The 18667-nt window shown below is 42.8% G+C and overlaps 2 long non-coding RNA genes across 6 annotated transcripts in view; both read right to left on the reverse strand.

The window, feature by feature from the left end:
* LOC144577662 (uncharacterized) overlaps positions 1–18667 on the reverse strand; it is a 337568-nt gene that overhangs the window by 252072 nt on the left and 66829 nt on the right. The window lies entirely within an intron of this gene.
* Positions 1–18667, reverse strand: part of LOC144577663 (uncharacterized) — a 37567-nt gene that overhangs the window by 17873 nt on the left and 1027 nt on the right. Inside the window, exon 2 of the long non-coding RNA XR_013522074.1 lies at positions 1–18218. This exon is cut by the window's left edge and continues 17873 nt beyond it. This is a non-coding gene — a long non-coding RNA (uncharacterized LOC144577663). The remainder of the gene's footprint in view (positions 18219–18667) is intronic.

The raw sequence follows: 18667 nt of genomic DNA on the forward strand, positions 1-18667 counted from the left end.
ATACATGGAGATCTGTGAGAAATTTAGTATTTCTGAGATGTAGAGGACAGAAAAAAGCTTTGCTAGGGGCTGGGCTCAGTGGCTCAGGCCTGTAATCCCAGCACTTTGGGAGGCCAAGGTGGGTAGATCGCCTGAGATCAGGAGTTCGAGACCAGCCTGGCCAATATGGTGAAACCTCACCTCTACTAAAAATACACAAATTATCTGGATGTGATGGCATGTGCCTGTAATCATAGCTATTCAGGAGGCTGAGGCAGGAGAATTGCTTGACCCTGGGAGGTGGAAGTTGCCCTGAGCCAAGACCCACACCATCGCACTCCAGCCCAGGTGACAGAGCAAGACTCCATCTCAAAACAAACAAATAAAAACAAACAAACACACACACACAAAACAACTTTACTAGGAAAATAGGATGCAGATCACAGAGCACTTGGAATGCCAAGATAACAAGTTTGGACTTGATCCTGTGTTAGGAAGAACCCTGGAGAGTTGTGAACGCAATGAGAATAACCACTCAGTGTGCCTTTTTGGGAGCAAGCACCACGTCAGGGTAGAGGTTGGACGGTTCAAGTAGTTGATGGCAAGGACCTGAATCCCAGCAATGGCAGGAGAAGCAATGGAGACGAGGGATGGTACTGGAGAGAGATGTCTGCAGTTGAATAGAGCAAGTTTAATAACTAATTGGACATGGAATTAAGTGAGTGGGAAGAGCCAAAGACCCTAGGTCTCTAGCATTTGTGAAGGGGATGAATGGGTAATGGATACTGACGTAATCAAGACAACCCAGGAGAAGAAAGGTTGGGGGTGGGGAAGAGAATGAGTTCTGCTTGGGATATGTTGTGTTTGAAGCATTGCAGAACAGACACAAAATTGGAAGGCAGTTGGAAATAGAAGCCTGACTCTCTGAAGAGAGGGACAGAAATGTGTGAGTCATCAACATTTCATGGTAGTTGAAGGTCTGGAAGAAAAAAAGTTCCCAGAAAATACAGAATTGCTAAAGGAGCAGAGAGGGCAGGTCTCTCGGGAAGATTCATATTTCTGGTGCTATTAGAGAAAGAAGAGCAAGGGAAGGAGGTCAAGAAAGAATAGCTGAAGAGGAGTTGAAGCAGTGAAGGGAAAGTGGTATGATGGGAGGACGGAAGGTTCCAATGCCCGTGACAAATGCCTCAGAGAGACTAAGCATCCATGTTCTCGTGAACTACTTGAGAGCTTGTTAAAATGCAGACTTCAGTTCAAAGATTCTGGAATGGGGCCCAAGAATCTGCATTTGTAACAGCTGCCAGGCGATGTCCTAGATGGTCCATGGTCCTCACTTTGAACTAGCAAGGGGTCAAGAGTGAAGACGGAGACATAATCATAGAATTTAGCACTCAGGAGGTCATGGGGGCCTTTGAGGGGTTTCAATTGGGTGAAGAGTGATTGAGACACAGAGGGGAAGTAAAGGCAAGGATGGAAGGCCTTCCAGGGGCTCAGCAGGTGAAGAGACATGGGAAGCAGTGACTGGAGAGAAAGGCAAAGTCAGGGAATATTTTTGAGGAATGGAGAATATTTGAGCCTGTTTGTAGAATGGTAGGGGAGGCAGTTCACTTTCTCTTTGGAGAAACAGAAGAAGTGGATGATTTTTCCTTCCTTAGCTATAGTGATGGCCACAAAGGAAGTGGATGATCATTATATGTGAGGAAGAAAAAAATGGTGCAAAATGTCTGGTCTTTGCCTCCTCAACTCCTTCTAAGACACTTCTGAGACAAAAGGGAAGGAGAGAAGTCTAGGAAAAGAAACAGGTGTACGTTTGAGGCGAGAAGATAATAAATTTCATAACTGATGTCCTTTATTTTTTTTTCACAGAAGTGAGAACTAAAGCTGTCTGCTGAACATAAAGGGGTAAATTGGTTTTAAAGGGCAGAAGAAAATAGTAATGATTTGGAATAGCCTCTGTAGAGAATGGGAATAAAATATGCTGCTGCTAAGAAAATATGAGATAAGATAATGAGAAGAAAAATTAAGTGTGAGAAAAAATGGTAATTCATAACAGTCCTAATTACATAACAGTCCATCACACATGTAATATTTTATTTAGCACGCAAAAGTCAATTGTAGAACCCCAGAGTCTAGGGACTTTGAAAGTTGGAAGGGATCTCTTAATGTGGAAACAGAATTTCCAAAATCACGCAGTAAGCACTGTATAAGAAATACAGTAGTCCACATTTGCACCAAAGGAAGCTGACCTCACATGGTGTCTTCAGCCACTCAGCTCCTAGCTCTGGGCTTAGACCTTCTGGACCCCATGGATGAGAATTTTCCTATACTTCCTTGTTTCATCAAACTCAATTCAGATGCCAGCCAATTCTGTTGTTTGCGGCCCATTCTGCTATTTTATAACAGGCAAAATTGTTCCTTGCAATCTTCTCTTTTGGAAAGATCTATAAATAATAGGATGCCTATGAGATAAATTTCATGAGTGACACCATCTTCTTCTCTATCTAGATGAAGAGAGGAAGTCACTTCAAAAAGGACTTTTATTTTGGGTTCTGAGAATGTATTTCTCAAGTGGCCTCTCTTTACATGTGCAAAATCCATAGGCTTTCACCCTGACCCTAGAAAAGGTGAAACAGAAGCATTTGTGGATGTGGTTTTCTGTGCTTTTCCAAAGCTTTGTGGTGCCTCTGCTTTTCTTAGCACCAGAGCTCTGGAGTAGGTGTTGATTATATTGCACAAAAAGCCCAGAAGTGTCCCAGAAGGAAAGGTCCTGAGACCTCTAACTCCTTTTCCATAAAATTCAAAGTCAGAAATATGCCAGAGTTGCCCTCACCAAGGACTATTGAAAATAAAAAGGCACCAAGATCCTTCAAAGTCTTAAAATCTATCTAGAATTGAACCACTTTTCACTGCTTTTACCCTTACCACCCTGGTTTGGATAAGCCCCCCAAGTCTTCTCTGAATTATTGCAGTTGCCTTTGAATTGGTCCCTGTGTCCACACCCTGGACCCTAACACTCAATTCTCAAGGCGCTTTTACAACTTTCAATCTCAAGTCCACTCCAGTCACTCCACTGCTCACAACTCTCTTATGCCCTCGCTCTCACCAAGAATAAAGGCTGGAGTTCTCACCACAGCCGGCAAGGTTCTAAATGAGCTGGATCCCCACCAATTGTTTTACTCCATCTCCTTCTACTCTCCCTGTATTAACAGTCTGGGTTCTACAGAGAAACTAAAACAATAGGATATATACACGTACCTATAGCATTGTGTTGTATATATATACACACTGTGCATATATATAACTATATTGTGTGTATACATACTTTATATATGTAGAGACATATATATGGAGAGAGAGATAGATGGACAGATATATGTACGTGTGTATATATCTGTATATACACATATGGAGAGAGAGAGATTTATTATAAGGAATTGACTCACACACAGTTTTGAAGTCTGAGAAGTCCCACAATCTGCAGTCAGCAAGCTGGAGAACCAGGAGAGCCAACGGTCTAGCGCCAGTCCAAGTTCTAAGGCCTAAGAACTAGGAAAGTTAAGGGTGTAAGCTCCAGTCTGAGTCTGATCCAAAAGCAGAAGGCCAACTAGTATCACAGAATGGGTCATTCTATTCACTTGATTAATAAAGCTCTCCTCTGCTGAGGTCAACCTTTGGTGAGCATTTGTGTTGAACACAAATGTCTTCACATTTTTTGCCCATTCAGAGAGTTCTGTCCTCTTTCCCAAATTTTCTTCTTACCAACTTTTCAATCATATGCCTTCAAAGTCTCTGATCATTTAGCCAAATTACTGGCCACAGCCCATGAATCAGTATATAATGTCACATCTGGCCATTTCTCTTTCCAAGCAAAGTGGATGACCAGGTAAACTTCTTGAAGTTCTGCCCACTGGAAGGATTTCTCTTTACCAGTGTCCTTCGGGGATGTCCCAGCAATAAGCTATAAGAGTATAGCTGTCCCCTTTCAGATGACACCTGTATATCATAAAGAACCATCTGTAAACAGCACCCCCCCCAAGTCTTCTCTTCCTCCATCAACAACTGTAGGGAGCTTCCCACAAGGCCATGGGTACATGCTGGGGGAGAAAAGGCAGTGTAGCAGGAGTGGGGACCATGGGCATTTAGGCCACTTCTTCATGTAACTTATTTGTGCCTTCAGGATCTGCTCATATCCAATCATATACATATGCCAGTTTCATTTGATAATGGAATGCTGCTGTGTACACCTACCTTTACGGCTAGGTGGGTCATATGATACCCAGTTCATAATGGGTAGCTCAGGTTGCATGACAACTTGAGGTGATAAATGCAGGTGGCCCATAGTTAAGTATTTGATCTCTATTAAGACTATGTAGCAGGTCAAGAGCTCTTTCTCAAAAGGAGAGCAGTTATCTGTGGGCAATAATAGTACCTTGCTCTAAAATCCTAAAGGCCTGTGTTGCAATTCAGTTATAAAGGCCTTCCAAAGGCTCCAGAAAGCATCCCTATTTGCCACTGACACTGCAAGGACCAATGGATCTACTGGATCGTATGGCCCAAGCAACACAGCAGCCTGGACCTGTTGCAGAGCCTTCTCTTGTCCTGGGTCCCACTCAAAACTAGCAGCTTTGCAGGTGGCTCAGTAAATGGGCTGGAATAACACACTGAAATGAAGAATATGTTGTCTCCAAAATCCAAAGAGGTCTGCTGTAAACTGGATCCTACCAACTGTTTCACTTCCTCTCCCAGTCCTACTCTTCTTTGCTCACTTTGCTGGAACCACACTGTCTCCTTGCTAACCCTCAAACTGGCAAACCTGCTCCAGGCTCAGGGCCTGGCCACTCTGTTCCCTCTGCTTGGCAGGTTCTTTTCTCCAATATGCAAATGAATTACCAGCTCATATCCTTCAGTTCTTGGCTCGAACGTCATCCTCTTCCTGAGGCCATCCCTAACAACCTGTGACACCTTCAACCCTGCTTTGCTTGCCATGTCCTGTCTACCATCCCTGCTTTTATTTTTCTTCCTAGCACTTTATCAAATTACATTTAGAATTATATAGTTACATAAAGAATTATATAACCTGCTTATATAATTGTGTCCCCCACACAAAATGTAAGCTCCTAGAAGTCAAGATTATTGTATATATTGCTCACTTCTGCACTCTCAGTGGACAGTACCTGATATGCATCAGGCACTTAACAAATATTACTTTCACAAATATACCCAGAACCCAAACCCAGTGCAAGGGCCTATGGCACAAATTGAAAGCACAAATGCATTTAGGGACTAGACAGTCACGAGAACATTGTTTCAGGAAGTGGAATGTACCAAAGACCCTGCCCACTGAATGCCTGCTCAGCTTCCAGCGACTGTTGCTATAGGAGAATATCGGGATAAGTGGACCACATCTTTACTTTTTTTGTTTTCAAGAGAAACCAGAAATATTTTAATGCAAAATCTAAAGATTGTGTTATTGGTGACTAGGTCTCTGGCCTAAGGAGTCAAAGAAAATGGCCCAGCCCTGAATAGCATGTGGCTGAGGCCAGAAATCCTTCCAAACCTGGCCACCCTGCCCAAATGGTGGCCTGCAGAATAGTATCTGAGCCCAAGCAAGCCCCACAGAGAACCCCCCAAGGCCAGCACCCTCATCCTAGAGACACAGGACATTCTTTTCTAGGTTATGTGGGACCAATATTCCACAGAGACCTCACTGCGAAGCCATAGAAACAGTGGTTCCAGGAACCAGATTCAACTTTCTAGTTTATTCCTTGCTCAGGATTTAGAAGCAAGGCAAAACACTTTGAACTTATAAAACTTCCAGGGACCTCAGATCATTTGGATGAGGGAAAAGAGGGAGGAATCTTCAAGAAAATGATACAGAACTTCTACTATTGGGATATGAACAATTATTCATTGGAAGAATGCAGGAGATTTGATTGCACTTGAACTATGAAAAGAAGTGGGTCATATCATTTATATAAATAAGAAATATTTGGCACAGACTCTGAAGTTGTCTGACTCCACTTCTATTTTTGTAAAATGGGATTAATAATAGTACTTACCTCATAGCATTGTTATGATAATGAGATAAATGAATACATTTAAAGTGCTTAGAAAAGTGCCTGACATATAGGAAGCACTTAATAAGTGTTGAGTATTATTTTTATTACTATTACAATTCCATTTAAATAGCTTAATCTTCTACCTTGTTGCCTTTAACCTTATTCTCATAAACACCTAAAAATCTAGCTGCCAATATCCCTTATGAATGCAAAAATCCTCCACAAATTCTAACGAATTGAATATAGCAGTATAGAAAAAGGATACTACAACCAAGTGGATTTTGTCCTGAAAATGCAAGGCTGGCTCAACAATCAAAAATCAATCAATGTTCTTTGCCGTATTAACAGATTAAAGAAAAAAAACCACGTGATTATCTCAGTAGATTCAAATAAAGCATGTGAAACACTGAACATCATGATCAAAACTCTCAGTAAACTAAGACTAGAACTTCCTTAACCCAATAAAGGGCATCTACAGAAAAAACAACAGCTAACATTATATTCAGTGGCAAAACATTGAATTCTTACCCTGTCAGATTGGGAGTAAAACAAGGATGGAAATGAAAATAACTGCTCTAAGCGTTCCTTTTCATCCTACTGGAAGTCCTAGCGAGTGCAACAAAGCAAAGAAAAAATATGAGGCATATAGTGGATAAAAAACTCTCTCATCTCAAAGTACATGATTGTTCACATAGGAAACCTCAAGGAATCTGCAAAAATGCTACTGAAAATAAGGAGTGAGTTTAATAAGTCTGAAGAGTACATAGTTAATACTTAAAAAATCCATCTTATTTCTGAATATTAGCAATGAACAACTAGAAATTGAAATTAAATAAACATAACCCTATATAGTAACACCAAGAATAATAAAATACTTAGCTATAAATCTAACAAAATATTGCAAGACCTATATGCTAAAAATTAAAATACACTGATAAGAGAAAAAGAACCCTCGGTAAATGGAGAGATTTGCTGCATTCGTGGATTAGAATATTTGATCTTATTAATATGTCATTCTCCTCAAATTGATTTAACACACTACAGATTAAAATTCTGGCTGGCTTTTCTGAGATGACAAAAAGCTGACTCTGAAAATCTCTATAGAAAGGCAAAGAAGCTAGAATAGACAAAATAATTTCGAATAAGAAGGATAAAGTAGGAGAATCCACGCTACGTGATTTCAAGACTTCCTATACAGCTTCAATAATCAACACATTGCAGTCTCGAATGGCAAAAAGTCTGACACACAAGTCAATGGAACAGAACAAAGAATCCAGAAACAGACTCAGCCAAATATGGTCAACTGATTTCTAGCAAAGGTGCAAAGGCTGTTTAATAGAGAAATGATAGTCCTTTCAAGAAATGGTGCTGGAAAAATTGGATGTTCATGTGCAAAAGAAAGTGGACTTTAACACGCATATATCCCACTTTATACAAAAATTAATTCAAACGAGTTACATATCCAAGTGCAAAATGTAAAATAATAAAACCTTCAGAAGAAAATCTTTGTGACCTAAGGTTGGGCAGAGTTCTTAGAAATGAAACGAAAGCCTAGTAAAATGGACTTACTTAAATCAAAATTAAAACTTTTACACTGTTAAAAGAACAAAAAGATAAACTAAAGACTGGAAAAGAAATCCTAGGAAATTATACTTCTAGTAATGGACTGGAATCGAGAATATATTTAAAAACTCTCAAAACTCAACAGTAAGAAAACAAACAACAATAAAAAATGGGCAAAACATTTAAGCAGATACTTTATCAGAGAAGATATACATACATAGATTACAAATAAGCACACAAAAAGATGCTCAGCATCATTAGTCATTAGAGAAACGCCAATTAAAACCACAGTGAAATAACCAATACATACCTACTAAAGTGGCTAGTATTTTTTTTTTAAAGACAGCCTGAGAATTCCAAGTACTGACAAGAATGCAGAGCAACTGCAACTCTCATAAACTGCTAGTTGGAATATAAAATGGTGCAACCACTTTGGAAAAACAGTTTGGCATGCACTTACCATATGACACAAGCCCACTCCTAGGCATTTACCCAAAAAATAAAAAAATAAAATATATCTACACCAAAGCTGTACATAAATGTTTACAATAGTGTTTATACTAATTTTATTCATAATGACTAGAAACTGGAAACAAGTCAGATGTCTTTCAACTGGTGGATGGATAAACAAATATGTGTTGGTTACAATGCAGCAGTTAAAGGGAATAAACTATTAATACATACAACATAAATGAATCTCAAATGCATCATGCTTAGTGAAGAAAGCTAGACTCAAAAACTTGTCTGGTTCCATCTATATGACACTTTAAAAGGGAAACTATGCATCAGTGGTTGCATCACTTGGACAGTGCATCAGTGGTTCAGGGACTACAGCTTAGGGGATGAGATCAAGAGATTTACCCACAATGGGGCAACAGGAAGGAATTTAAGGAGGTGTTAGAATTCTTTTATATCCTAAATGTGATGGTGGTTACATGACTCCATTTGTCAAAACTTACAGAAATGTATGGCCCCCAAAGTTTTTTTCTTTATTTAAATTTAAAAATAAAATAATAATGGATTGTTCTAACTTATCATTTCAGTTTATTCCTCATCACTTGCTCGTTTCCTCCTCCATCCAACTCACCCCCTCTGCAGCACTCTTGTCTAAACGCCCCATGAATTTTTATGCCTCTATTCCTTTGCTTATACTATTCCCTCTAGGGAAATGTCTCCCTCATTCACCACTTCCCCTAGCCAATCACTGAAAAACTCCAATGCAGTATTCAAATCCTGGTTCAAAGATCTGTTCAATGATGTGGTCCTCCCTGACCCCCTGGCTTTTACTGTATGGCTGCTTTCTCATGAACTTGGAATCCAAGAAAGCTAGATTCTCAAATCTGGTTTCTGCCAATAGCTGCATGATCTAAAGCAAGTCACTTACTCTTTCTATGAAATAGAAATAACAAGAATATCATCTCATAGAACTGTTGGGATAATTAGGTGGGAAAAAGCATGAGGAGTGCTTAGCAGAGCACCAGGCAGAGTAGCAGCATACAAACATGATGGTGGTGATGATGGGGAGGTTGGTGACGGTGATGATGAGGATGATGATGATGGCGATGGTAATCATGTTGATAAAATTCCTCCATTCATGTCAGCCGTCTGCTTAAATTGAGTTACATTCAACAGTGATGCCCCTCTCTTGGTGGGCCTGATTCTTTGCCCCAACGACAGATCAGTAATGCAAATACAAGGCAAATTTGGCTTCTGTGCTGACAAGTGACCTCACGTTTGCCTTGCTGCCAAGGCTGTTCAAGTTTTTAGTTCAAGGAATATAAGAGAAAGGAGAAAGGTGTGAGGAAGGTGGGCAGACCTGCCAGGGCTTTCAGCATGGTAAAGAGTTCAGGGCAACAAGGAGCCCCCGGAGGATGTTCAGAAGGTGAACTGCAGGATCAGACTTGCACTGCAAGAAAATGACTCTGGCTATGTTGCGGAGGGATTGGACGGGCCAAGTGTAAAAGTGAGGGGCTAGTCAGAGTTCATGGCCATCATCCAGGTGGGGGAGGATGGGGTCTTGGGCTGAGGTATCAGCCCTGAAGTTATGAAGAGGTAGAAAATGCTGAGATGTATTTTAGAGATAGACTTGATGGGATTTGAAAATAGGTGAATATTAACTATTTACAATATAGGAGAATAATGGAAAGAGGAAGCTGTCTGAAATGAAAATCAGGCTTAAGCCACTGAGGTATGACAGCACCAGTGACCGAGATGGTAGAGTCTTGGAATGAGTGGAGAATGTGAAGGGAAAGATCAGGAGTTTGTTTGAGCATGTTAGGTTTGGGAGGCCTGGGAAATGGTCAAGTAGAGATGCCAGGTTGGCACGTTGATATGAGTCTGGATCCCAGAATCACAGAGTCGTGCTGCTTTTATCTCTAAAGCATTTCTTTCCTATCCCCTTTCCTACTCATGACCATCACCTTAACTTGGGGTCTCAGTAACCTGGACAATGAAAAACGTCTCTGAGCCTCAGTTTTTACATTGGGAAATGGAGATAATGATAGTATCCACTCCATACTCTAACAAGATGAAGAATAATGAAATAACACAGGTATTGTACCCACCACAGTGGCTGGCACATAGTAGATGCTCAGCTAATGATGGTCATGTTATTTGGGTCTTCGTTCGGGTTTCTCACTTTTAGCTGAAGACAAAGGTTTAGCATAGGACTTGACACATAGTAAGCATTGTGTAACAATTGTTCTACAGCCACCAAGACTCAGTACTGTATTGTAGTCTGAGACCATTTGTGGCATGGGAAAGTCCTTTGAAATGGTAAATATGTCTATTTAGTGATGGTTTCTATTATCAAATTTAAGAATCTACCAGAGAGAGGACGGCTTCTAGAAGAGGCACAGGCCATTGACCTCTCAGCCTGTGTTCAGCCTCATTGACATTCACCAACAGAGATTCTGAGACTGCAGGAATGAAAAGGATGGAGGCTGTGGGGGGAGGGGGTGGGAGAGGAACAGTTGGTGATGAAGAAAGAAAAATCTAACCTTTTGCTAATACCAAGAGCCCCAGCCCAAGAACACACAAGCAAACAGTGAAGCATGGTGACCCAGCACCAGCTGGAAGACCTCCTGAAGAAAAGCCATTAACAATACTGCTTTCAGCTTCACAGCTTACCAGGGCCAGCTCAGGCCTGGGGATGCTGGAAAAAAGAATCTGGGGTCCTGCTCAGAGTCCCAGCCTCATGGTCAAATGTCAACCCACCAATACCAAGTGAGCAGGAAGGAGCCTCCTGCTTACGGCCTTTGTTTCTTTGTTTTTAATTAATTTGCCTTTTGTTCACGAGACTGAGTGGTAAAGAAATCTCTTCTGCAAGCCTTTCAAAACCCAATTCCCCCACATGTACCCACATCAGTGAAAACAAAGTAAAATCTGTGGTTTTGGCTCATTGCCTTGGCCACGTGGTCAAATAGGCCTTCGAAGGGCTCCTTTTTTTTTAAACGAGTGCTTATTGAGTGACTGCTATTCATTCAACAAACATATCATGAGTGCCTACTGCACCTCTGGCCCTGTGCTTGGTTATAGGGACATAAAGCTCAGACCCAGAACTCAAAAAGCTCCGTAAGAGGGGTCAGAGATCAACATGAGTTAACACAGTGCCTGGTAGAAAAGGTTAACAGCCTGAGACATCTGGGATGAGGTGCTCAGTCAGCTCGGAGCAGAAAGGGAAGGTTTCTCTTGGGCAGGAGCAGGGAAGGTTTTATCTCATGGTGGCCTTTGAGTGTTGAACAATTTGGACGGGCATTCCTACCCATGTTTACCACATTATAATAACAGCAAACTGTGTAGCGTGTATGCCGGCTGTGCCACACACATCAGATACTGACCTAGGGCGATGCAAGCCCAGAATCAGCCCCTTGTCTTTGACAAGGGCCCTCAGGAAAGCTGCCTCACATATTTATTCCTAGAGGTAGTAATTTGAGGGGCCATGGCCCTAAATGCCCTGGGCTCAGCCACTTGCCTCAGCTGAGTTCTAAGCACTGAGCATTCTAAGCACTGGCCAGATGTAACACACAATGCTGTATGATGAGAGCTCTCTGATAACTCCATTTTGCAGATGTGAATCTGAAGCCCAGGTAATCTGGCTCCAGAGGCCATGTTCTTGACGTCAATCCTATGCAGTCTCTGCCATGCCAAACCTGCCATCCCTTACCCCTGTCTGCCCCTCCCACCTGGACACTCTAAAGCTGGGGTCATGTCCTATTCAGTTCCATGTCTTCAGACCCCAGCCTCACTCCTGACACAAGGTGAGCCTTGAAAAAGGCTTACCTTGAACTGTTGAGCTGAACCCACTGCCACCAGATGCCGAGGTCCCAGCATGCCCGGTGGTGGGTACCCATAGATCTATTAAGCACTCAAAACTGGGAGGCCAGAGGAGGGGCTGGGATGGATTGGGGCAGAGAGATGCAAAGACAGAAACAACTCATTTCCCAAAGCCTCACTTGTGGCTTTTCGAGTCCAGGGATGAAGGCAGAGCTGAAATTTGGGAAGTGGAGGCCCCAGTCCTTCATGACCCGGTGCCGATGCAGCAGTCCTGCCCTCGGGTGCACTTCTGTGGCTCTGGGGGCAGGATTTGGGCTTTAGATAATAATTGCATAGATTTGCTTAGTAAACACAGGGCAACCGTAAGATAATTACATGTTCTTACAGAGATGGGGCTCTATAATTACCTTCAGTGGCCCTAAAGTATTATTTAACACATATTCTGGTTTATAAGACAGAAATAATGATGAATTTGCCTGGTAATTACACAGCACTTCCCCACTACATATCCTGCCAGTAGCTGATACTTAGCCCATCATTAAGGGGCTAGAAGTTGCTTTGGTAAATAAGAAGTTCTGCTCATCATTGGTCTCCAGGCACATAAAGCATGATTAAAATGCCATTAGTGACATTTCTCCAAAGGGCAAATCCACAAGTCTGTGTGAGAAGCCAACTTTCCTTGGGTTAAATATTTTTTTTTTGTCTTTCCTATAGGAGCAATAGAAAGTAGTCAATTCTAACCCAAGCATCTGCTCCCTGAAAATTCATCCTTAATGAAACAAAGCAGACGATGCAAGATCTGCCCTGGCTCAGGGTCACAGGACAAGAGTCTCCACTGTTTTCAAGGCGAAGATGATTCTTTAACTCATCCAAATGTTTCTGCCCAGTTGAGGAGGAGCCCAGTCCTGGCTCCACCACCCTGTGGTGGGCTGGGTTGGCACATTGAGGGCCAGGGCAAACCGCAAGCTCTGGATGGGTCTTGCTGACAGCAGCCTCCCCCAAGGATGGGGCCAGAGAGGCTCACAGTGAGCTGGGACTCTTTGGAGAGGGGGCACCCTGGTTTTCGGCCATTTGGTGGTATACATGGAAGAGGAATGTACACACATCAGATACTAAACCAGGGAGATGCAAGCCGGGAACCAGTCTCTTTGTCCTTGACACTTGACAAGGGCCCTCAGGAGGGCTGCCTGACATATTTTGTCCAGAAGGCAGTAATTTGAGGGGCCATGGCTCTGCTCTAACTGCCCTGGGCTCAGCCACTTGCATCAGAAAGAAATTGACTCTTTGTAATCAATACGGGGCTTAAAGAGGGTGGTCAACCACTATGGCTGATGGGCAGGACAGGGAGTGGGCCCTTTGGAGCAAACAGGGCTCTCATTACCATTCCATTCCAACCTATGCCATTACTGAAGGGAACGATTCAATAGCAAATACGAACTCAATTCCAAATCCCACTGCCAAGGCAAATGGCCAGTCCCAGCAGCCTTTTTCTTTAGTAATGAACTCCAGGTCTCTGACCTTCACTTTGGAAGTGACTTGAGTTACCATGGAAGGCAGCGGAGAGTAGTTGGGAAAAGCTCAGAGTCAAGATCTGGATTCACATTCCAGCCCTGCTCCTCAACGGCTGTAGAACATTTGGCAGTCACCTCTATTGAACTTCAGTTTCTTCATTTGTAAAACAATTTGAAAAGACTAAGTTCCGTTAGGCCAGAAATCACACCCATTCTATTCATCACTGAAGTCCCTGCACCCAGCCCAGTGCCTGGCACCTTCTGAATCTATAATCAACATTTTTAATTGAATAAGACTTGGGAAATTCATCGCAGTTAATTTACATAAATCCTCTCATTTGCATTCAGGAAAGAGAGACAAAGAAAAATAACAATTTAAAATAATGATTTAATTTGCACAGAAGATGTTGCTTGTTAATCCACTCAATGCATCTGTGCCCCAGAGTAATACCAAAACCAGAACTGTGGAGATGCTCTCCTCTAAATTCCTTTTTGTGAGAATCTTGTACTGAACCCATAAAGGTATACATTAATATTGCACTGTAGAATACATGCTCTCACTAAATAATAGGCAATGTGTTTCTATATCCATCCCACATAATTTACAAGTATTACTGCATTTGGTTGTAATCCCAAAACTTGTTAAATTCTACTTCAAGGGTGATTTACAGGAGATCCCACGGAAATTTTGATTATACCCAATGTTAGCCTTAGATTTGACCTTGAGAGGCTTACCCTGCAGCATTTGGGTTATGTCACAGGGTAACTGCAAGTGAACCGGGATGTAAGTATTGTAATCTAGAAACACTAGGCAAAAATAGCTGTTATCCCGCTCAGTGCTTTTCTGCACTGCTACTTAGCATGGTCAAGGTCAAGAGGCTTGATTACAACCCAGACCTCTTGACTACCGGCTTGAGTGCTGGCAGGCATAACACAATTTCCCTCAACAAAAACTTGTTGAGTAATTACTAGGCACTCAGCGAAGTGCCAGCCACACAGCGTTATGTGAGAGAACTGTAAGGCAGAGAACAGTGGCTACCAAGCGCTCAATCATTTGCACATACCATATAAGCACCCAGCTGGCCCCAGAGTATGCAAGTCTTGGCATTCTACCTGAAGGCAGAGGGAGCTACCGGGGAGCTTGAGATGGAGGGGCAGTCATACACATGCGGTATCACCCACCAGTCCTTGCCACAAAGGCCCATTTCTTCCCTACCCTAAACTGCCTTTTAACTGTTGAATTTTTTCCCCAAGCCAAAGCTTTCTTGCTTCCATTTTATTTCATTGCGTTTCAAATGAAGAAATGGAATACAGTGTGACTTTTGCCTTTCATATTCTCCCCACGTCCCACTGCATGTCCTGTACTGCCCAGGAAGGCCCTCCAGAAACGATGGGCAAGGCAGAGCAGGTATGTACAATCCCACATTCAACTACGAAGTCCAACAGTGACCAGACAGGGGGTCGTGGACTGAGGTCACCAGGAAAACCTCCATGGGAAGGCTGGAGTCATAGAAAGGCCTAAGAATAAACTTGACCTTGAGAAGCAGGCTATGAATTGTATCTGTTGATTTTCCTAGTCCACATCCATTCACCCTTATTCTCATAATAGGACCCTGATATCCTTTGGGAAAAGACCCCATTGCCTGGCCCTACGGGTGAGCAGAAGACCCAGGCATGGAAAATAGTGGGAATCTCATCCCCTTGACTTCTGTGATTAGCTCATTGATGAATATGTTTGTATCCCAAGATGGCCTAATCAGGCCCATCCCCAGGACTATTGCAAAGGAAGCAATCTCTTTCTATAAAGTTGCTAACCTGGTAGCCTGAAGCAGCCAGGGACAGATCATCCAGTGCCTGGCTGAAACTGGAGCCAGTAGAGAAGGAAACATGGTCTAGACATGGAGAAATAGACTAAGATCAGGTCGTAGAAAAATCATTTGAATCCCTGACTCCAGCAATACCTGACTTTGATGTCAAATGGTCCTGGATTTTAAGTTACATTACTCAATAATTGTAGTTTGGGGATTGCTTTCTGGGATTTTGGTTTTTTTGTTTTGTTTTGTTTTTCTGCTTAAAGCCAGTTCAAATTAGGTTTCTTTCATTTGCAGTGGAAAGAGTCCTAACAAAATTGACTCACAAAGAAGAGAAATGGCAGAACAGACATGGAGAACAGCAACTGCAAGGACCTAGGGACAGGGATATAGATCTTCTCAAGCATATACACTGAGAGTCGTAGAAGATAAGGGACCAGGGAGCATATTATAAAAATATCATGTGATAGGAAGAGGCATTTGGACTTACCCCTGAACTTTTGAGAAGCAAAAACCAGAGCTGAACGTAGGAAAATACATGCCTAGACCCAAAGGTATCTCATGAACTGGCTGGTCCAGTTGCTGTTCCTCTCATTCAGGGAAACGTCTGCCACATGCCAGATGCTGTACATCTGTGGTTAGCATTGTTCCTTTAAAGAATAACACAGATTCTTCTCCAGGGGAGCCACACATTTTCATTAGCTGTGGTTGGGGAGGGAACCAGGCTCCTTCAGACGAGTTTCAGCTGACACACTGCTGTGGGGCACGTCTTTCAGGGAAGCTGATTCATCACCAGTCAATTGGCTGTGGGGGATGCGCACCTGTGTCCTAGGATGACTTCAGGGGGGGCAGGGACAAAAGACCTTGCTGGGCTTCAGCTGCCTCTGCAGATGCTCTTACACTGGGGCCGACACAAGTGTAGCCATGCCCAGCGGGCAACAAGCAGTGGGGTTGTTCAGCTCCTGGGAACCCCCACTGGGGGCTCTTCCTCTGAGTTCTGTCCCAACCAACAGCTGGGGTTGGGAGAGACTGACATCTGGGCTTGATTTGATGCTCCACTTCTCCTCCTCTCAGCCGTCCACACAGTACATTCTTCAACCATTGCAGAATGCTAGCTGCTTGAAGATGCTTTGATGGTCAAGGCCCAAACAAAGATAGAGGTGTAATCACATCATGCCCACATTTGACAAGAGAATTCTGCTCCATGTGCTGAGAGAGAAATAGACTGAAAGAGAACATTATAATGGGTGTTACCTGAGCGACCTGACCATCCATCCCACTCAGAGGGCAGATGCTACAGCGAGTATGAGATGGTGTGTATGAATCTGTGGTTCTCACGGTAAGTCTCGGTTCCTGCAGGCCTCTCACTGTATCAGCAGCTTGCCTGGCTGAGTATACCATCATGCATTGCTTAATGATGGGGATACAGTCTGAGAAATGTGGTGCTTGGCACATTCATCATCATGCATATATTACAGAATGCACTTATACAAACCTAGATGGGAGAGCCTACTACATACAATCAATAGGCTGTATGATCTAGCCTATTGCTCCCAGGCTGCAAATCTGTATAGCATGTGACTATACCAAATGCTGCAGGCAGTTATACACAATGGGAAGTATTTGTGTATCTAAACATATTTAAACATGGAAAAGGTACTGCAAAAACACAGTATTCTAATCTTACGGATCATCATCATACATGTGGTTTGTTGACTCAAACATTGTTATCCACCACACGACTGTATTTATCAAAATAAGTAGAAGTAGGTGTTGGAATAAACAACGCCAAAATCTAAGTGGCATAACACAATAAAAGCTGATAGTCAGCCCACTCTTAAATGGTGAAGTGAATCCAGAGGCTCTTGGTGGTGGCTGTGCTCTGAGCAATAATGGAAGGACCCAGGATCTTTCATCTACAACGTTGCCCTATTGAACACCCTGGAAGGGGATGAAAGCTACCACTGGTCAGATTCCCCAGAAGCAGACTCTGAGATAGAGGTCAGAATGCAGGACACTTATTAGGGAGTTCTTTGGGGATTAGCGCCTGTGGAAGGGAGATAAGGATGCAAAGCTGTGTAGAGGGAAAGGTTGAGTTGCCCCACAATCCCCCAAAATGGTTTCTGCCAACTCTCTGGGAAGTATGGAGCTAGTGTCCTGAGTCAGAGCAAGGTGATGATGCCATTAAACCTTTATGTTGCTAGGTCATTGGATGCAGAAGAGGACCATCTTCCAGCGGCCCTCCCAGCAAACGAGGAAATAAGTTTTTCATCACTAAAGTGAGATCCAGGTGACCATCACAGCATCCACCACAAGAGGACTGAAGGAGGGGATGACAATCTTGTAGTAAGTAATTTAGGTAATTTAGGCTTGGCAGTTCATGCCATCACTGTCACAACTACTCTGCTGTTGCACGTGAAAGCAGCAGCCACAGGCCATATGTGAATCAATGAGTATGACAACATTCCAGTAGAACTTTATTTACAAAAACAGGCAGTGGCCATTGTTTTCCAGCTTCTGGACTATAGGATCTCAGAAGTATGTAAGAACAACTCTAGAAGTGACTTTGGTCATTCCTATCCACATTTCATTGACCAGAGCCCACTCACCCAGCCCCAGTTTAACCGCAAAAGGAAAGGAAATCTTTCTCTGAGTCCCAGAGGAAAACAAATGGAATTTGTAAGCATCCAGCCAGACTATGCCATGGCGTAATCCTTGCATTGAAAACCATTTTTTTTCAGTATGATACAGCCCTGAAATATATTATACATTTTTACATATCTATTGCTAAATAAAATGATAAGCACTTGACTTCAAAGGAGATTTATGAGGTTGTCAAGTATACTTTCCTTCATGTGTGAATCTTGCACCATGCACTGACTTTAGAAGCGAATCCTCGTGTGTCTGTGACATCGCATCAAGTGGAGAACACAAGAGCAAAGAGTTGGACAGACCCGGGATTAGAGCTCAGCTCTGGGTGGCCAGGCACATATCCTTCCTGGTCCTCAGTTTGCCCATCTCTGAAATGAGATGGTAATAGTGCCCACTTTGTGTGGTTTTTGCAAGGAAAAATGTGCTACAATATACATAAAGTGCTTAGTGGTTAGCACATTTTAAGCACTCAATACATGGCAAAGTTAAGAGGAGGTATGGTTCGTGACCAGCCTGGCCAACACGGTAAAACCACATCTCTACTAAAAATACAAAAATTAGCCAGGGGTGGTGGCGGGAGCCTGTAACTCCACCTTCTTGAGAGGCTGAGGCAGGAGAATCACTTGAACCTGGGAGGTAGAGGTTGCGTTCAGCCAAGATCATGCCACTGTACTCCAGCCTGGGTGACAGAATGAGACTCTGTCTACTCCCCTTGCCCCCAAGAAAAGAGGAGGGACACATAATTGAGGTGATCAAAATCTGCTGTGGTTGAGTGGGTGCAGTGGCTAATGCCTATAATCCCAGCCCTTTGGGAGGT

The sequence above is a fragment of the Callithrix jacchus genome, chromosome 9 (assembly GCF_049354715.1).
Source record: "Callithrix jacchus isolate 240 chromosome 9, calJac240_pri, whole genome shotgun sequence".
Classification (NCBI taxonomy): Eukaryota; Metazoa; Chordata; class Mammalia; order Primates; family Cebidae; genus Callithrix; species Callithrix jacchus.